Source organism: Brassica napus, chromosome C4 (assembly GCF_020379485.1).
Source record: "Brassica napus cultivar Da-Ae chromosome C4, Da-Ae, whole genome shotgun sequence".
Lineage (NCBI taxonomy): Eukaryota > Viridiplantae > Streptophyta > Magnoliopsida > Brassicales > Brassicaceae > Brassica > Brassica napus.
Genome location: NC_063447.1, coordinates 16527651 through 16533292, shown reverse-complemented (window position 1 = coordinate 16533292; position 5642 = coordinate 16527651). Strand labels below are relative to the sequence as shown.

At 28.5% G+C, this 5642-nt stretch overlaps 1 pseudogene; it reads right to left on the bottom strand.

Annotated features, from left to right (window-relative positions):
- Positions 1-257: 257 nt before the first annotated feature.
- Positions 258-1755, bottom strand: LOC106414793 (annotated as a pseudogene).
- Between the last annotated feature and the right edge of the window lie 3887 nt (positions 1756-5642).

The following is a 5642-nucleotide window of genomic DNA, read 5'->3' as shown; positions in this document are numbered from 1 at the left end:
TTTGGTTAAGAAAGACAAAAGAGAGCACCTTAATTTCTATATTGGATGGAGAATTGGGAGGATGCGCAACAGCTTACTGTTCCAACAAAAGAGGGAACATATCCTGAAAGTAATTCATGATGCATTGAGAGACTCAGGTCAATGGGAAGAGGAAAATAACCAATCAAAGCAGGAGGACAGAGTAGGGAGATCATGCATGCACCCACATGAAGAACAAGAAGCTATACCAGCAGAGTATCAATATTTTTGCCATGTAGATGCTTTTTGGAAAGATGAAAAGGAGGTTGCAGGTGTTGGCTGGCCCTTATACAGCAATGAAGGCACTCAGCACCTACAAAGATCCTCCTCAATCAACCCAACAAACACACCAAGAGAAGCAGAAACAATGGCATTACTCATGGCAGTACAGCAAATGAGAAGACTTGCTTTTAAGCTGAGTTAACTTTATAAGTGATTGTAAATCACTTGTGGATGAGTTGAACCAGTATAATACTGCAGCAACCATCACTAAAGTCCGTAACACGGAGTGTATCTCCATGATACAGAACATCGTGGAAGCTTCCAAAGCAAATGAGTTCACTTTTTCTTATGTTCGAAGAAGTAGACTAAGTTTGGTTGATGAATTAGCTAGGAAAGCCAGATGTAATATACAAAACAATGTAATAGGCTGGTTTTAATATAATGGCTTAATAGGTTGACAAAAAAAATATAAAAAAAACCTTAGCTATATAAAAAAAACGGATTTATTTCTCCTCATCGCTGTCTGAGCCGTAGTTGTGACACAGAGAGTCGAGTCCCCTTGTTACCTTTGCAGTCTTCTTCGAGACTATGCGAACGGAAGATATTTGAATGGGAGATGTACAGTTAACACGTCTCTTAGGCTTCTTCGTCTTCTTCTCATCCAAAACCTCATCGTTTTTCTCTTCATCAATCCTAGTCCTCGTACCAAATTTTATAGACTTAATGAGCAATTCTTCCTCCACGTTCTCTTCTTTTAGTTTCTTTCTTCTATTCAAAGCCTCAAGCAGTGAGTCTAAGCTCACCGAGGCTCTTCTAGACTTCATAGACTTCATCTCATCAAGCGCAGCCATAACTTCAATCTCTCTTTTAGATACCTTAGTTCTCTTCTCTAACGACTCCAAGGCGTTTTCAGCTACCTCATGCTTCTCCTCTTCCTCGAGTCCATTATAAACTCCAACTGCACCTGATTCGACAATATAACCCGAGTTCTTTGAATCGGTTTTAATTGTCACATCTGCCGAGCAGTTGGTGCACTTGATGTAAAACCTGTGGATTTTAATCCCTAGGTACGTCTCGTTGATGACTTCATCTTCACGGCAATTGAATTTAGTGCCTTCCGACATGTAATTACCACATGTGTTACAACGAATACGAACCGGTAACTTAAATCAAATCTTCTTTTGCTGGTTGTTCGGTTTACGGAGACGAGGTATCTTCTTCGGATCAAAATCTGGCGGAATATACTTGTTTGGGACTTTGCGTTCTCCCATAATTATCTTCAGAGCACACAGAACGATTGAATGAACAAAGTGTTTCGCAGTTATTGGATCGTTGTCCCTTACGACACCTATTTATAAGAAAACAGCTATTGGTGTTTCCTTTTCTCTCAAAACACATGTTTCTTTTTCTCTGTGGAAAATTGACACGAATACTGCACTTTTACCGTCACTTTTAACCGAGAGGAAAAAACATTTATATCACTAAGATTAAATAATCTAGAATAGAGTTTAGACTTGAGGGTTGGGGTAGGATTTTTGGAATGTGAAATTTAAGATTCTAATAAATATATAAATAAATACTTTAAAAAATATAAAAATAGTTTCACACAATTTGATTTTCAAAAAGAAATTTTGAAAAAAAAAATCAAAAAAGAAATTCAAATTTTTTTATAAAAAGTTAGAATTTGAAAAAGTATAATTCGAAAACATAATTTATTTATTTTTATTTTTTATTTAAATAATTATTTATTATATATATAGAGAACAAGAGTATAAGAGTCTTTTGCCAATTAATGAAAAATATATTTTTTGAAAATTTCTTTTTAGTGGTAGTAAAGATGAATAATGTTACCATGAAAGTGGTAAACATGAAATTCCCAATTTCTTTGTTGGTTAATTCGCTAAGATAAAATCAAAGTTGTTTTTCTTTTTTTTGTCAACAACATAAACAGAATCATATAGACTCTGTCAATCAAATTGTATCTTTGCATCCATATGGACAACAAACGATGATTGCTTCTTTTCACTGCGTGCAAGACTGTCTATATTTGAATCAATGTTGTTATAACCTCTATAATATTATTTGTGAAGTAACTCTTCAACCTTGCGCGCTCACGTCAATTTTCACGATGGTTTATTAAATTGATACCCTTAATAAACTGAGTTTAATATATAATTGTTATTATTAAGATCTTTTATTAGTACATTCCTCTTATAACCAATTTTTTATTAAAAAGAATTTCATATAAAAGGCAATATCTATAATTATTTTCTATTTTATTTTCATTTTTATTAATAAAACCAGATTATGCTGGGTTATTACTATCCTTAATGAATTGAGTTTATTATTATAACTGCCATTATCAATATTTTACTTTTTTTCTTTTTATTAATACATTCCTTTTATAACTAAATTGTCATCAAAAAGAAGTTTCATATAAAAGACAATATTTATAAATATTTTCGTTTGATTTTCGTTTTTAAAACCATATTGTTATGAATTTATGAAAAGAAATAGTTTTACTATTAAAATAAAATTGTTTAATATATTTGACATATGTGATTAAATAAAAACGAATTTTTCTTTAATATAAGTTCCAGTTTTAAAAAATTTATTTATATTTTAAAAAATTCTTAGGATATTAGAGGAAAACTATGTGATTATACCTTTTGATAGTTATACAACTTTTTATTTCTACAAAAAATATCCGCACAATTTATTGCAATTTTCTTTTTTTTTTATATTATAAATTATTGATCCTAATACTATTTGATGCCTCCAAAATCATAAATAAATAACTGCTTCTCATAAATCTAAACTGTTAAACTATCGACGTAAATATAAACTATAAGTCAATCATCCATCGTTCATTAAAAAAAAAATCATTTCCTTTGTAGGAAAACAACTTCTATGGCTTCCATTAGAAGAATTTCGTTCTTCTTTAGATATATGCATGATCAAAATAAACATCATGAAGTTTTGGAATAAAATAGCTTAAAAAGATTGTTTCTATTCAGATCTTTTTCTTAAGATATATGCATGATCAAAATAAACATCATGAAGTTTTGGAATAAAATAGCTTAAAAAGATTGTTTCTATTCAGATGTTTTTGATTGATGATGAAATAATTTTTAAAACTCATATTTTTTTACTTCTGCTAATCCTACAATTAGAAAAATCAAAATTGGAAAAGAGGAACCGTATTCATGCAACAACTAAAGTAATGACTTGGTTAAGAAGTTCGAGAAAAAACTGGTAAAGGTGAATCAAAAATAAATAACACATTTAAATTAAATTTTGACATAGGTGATTTTAGAATTATAGAAATATATATCATGGCCAAGTTAAATATATTAGAGGCTAAAAGCAATAGATGTTAAATATATTAGAGGCTATATATCATGGCCAAGTTAAATATACTAGGTACGTTTCCGCGCTATGCACGGATTAATTATTTATATTTATCCTTTTAAATTTTACAAAATAATTGTTTTTTCACATAAATAATAATTCTCTTTGATAAAAAATGATATGTGATAGTTTCTCATCGTATTTTACTTGGTTCTGTTGATAGACTTCATTTGAATAATCAAATTTTTTTGACATTAACACTATGTTCATAAGTTTAGTTTATTCATTCTTTTAGAGCTAATAAATTATATTATATTTATTATTTTAGAAATTAATATTCAGAAAATATATTCTTAGTTTTTTCTCTCAAAAATTTCAAACATAAAATTAGTATTATAGTTTTATAAATATTTATTTTTCGAATATCAAAACTCACATAAAAAAAGTTCAAAGTAATAATTATATTATTATGTTGATAATGATGGTTGTTAAAAATGTCGTTATTAACATATTTAACTTCATTTTAAATGATGATGTCAAAAATTATCGTTGAATATATGTCAAAAACCATCATTGTTAATGGTTATATGAGAAACCATCACTTTTAACAGTGATATATTTGAAATTTTTATTGTCAATGATGATATGTCAGTTTTATAAAGCAATCTTGTAATTTTAAAGATTTTTTTTAATTAAAAAGGATATTTTGATATTTTGAATTTTCTAATTTTTTTGAATTTTCTAAATTTTCATTTTTCATTTTGATATATTTAATTTAATTTAATTTAATTTTATTTATTTTCTGATTTTAATTTAATTTTCGGAATTTCTAATTAATTATTTATTTTTTAATTAGCTGATTTTTTTTAATTTTCTGAATTTTTTTTAGTTTTCTAATTTTTATTTAATTTTCTATATTATTTAATTTTATTTATTTTATAATTAAATAATTATTTTTTGGAAAATCACTAACATATCATTATTTTTATCTGTACAACATGTCAATTTTTTATTTGATGAACAAATAAGTTAGATTGAAAGTTTTAATGATATAAATGTCAATCTGAAAATCAAAAGTGCTAGCCAAAAAATTTGAGGGTTTAAATTGTAAATAGGTAATACTTCAGAGTTTTTTTTATGTTATTTCTTTAGTTAAATGTTCAAATGTCTTATAATAAGTAAACTATAACATTTTAATAAACTAATTTATAATTAAACTGTTTGTTGTCAATAAATTAGTTTCAGGCTTTAGGTTATCGTTGCCTTCTGTTTCTCCAAGTTTGGCTGGGCTGTTTACTAACCCCACATGTCTATCTCTTCCCTCTGCCATTGTCAAACTCATCTTTTGCATGAGTTTTGCTTCTTATATGGTAAGATTCGATTTTTATCGAAAGCAGATTAAACATTGTCCCTTAGAGGGGTTTGTCTGAATTGCTTAATTGTTGTTCTCCATGAGCAGAAGCTTTGCGGATAAGAAAGCCATCAAATTAGATCCCACATTGGCAAGAGCTAACCTCCGAAAGGGGTATGATATTATCATCGTCTCTCTGTGTTTAATATGATGACACTTTGATGATATATTTAAATTTGGGTTGAAGCATGATATATCTTCGTACACTATTCTGTATTTGCAGCACTGCTTGTATGAAGCTAGAAGAATATACTACTGCTAAAGAAGCCCAAGAAAAAGGTGCTTCTGTCGCACCAAATGATACCAATTAAGTTTAAGAAGATGATGGATGAATGCAGTCTTCACACTGCAGGCATTACATCAAACCCCCATAGCCCATAGGTATAGCTTAAGAAAAAAAAATCTTATGAAAGATGCTCAATATTCTTTTTTGTTCAAAGGGAGAGAAAGATTGGTTTAACATATGCCGCCAACATATTTCTTGATCTTTCTCTTCACCTCAGTATTTCCACCAAACATATTATAACACAAATTATTAAATGCATAAATTATGTAAAAAGTTCATTAAATAAAATGTTATCGACCAAAAAAAAATCCTGTGTTTTGAAAAAACAAATACTCAAACAAATACTGAATTGCT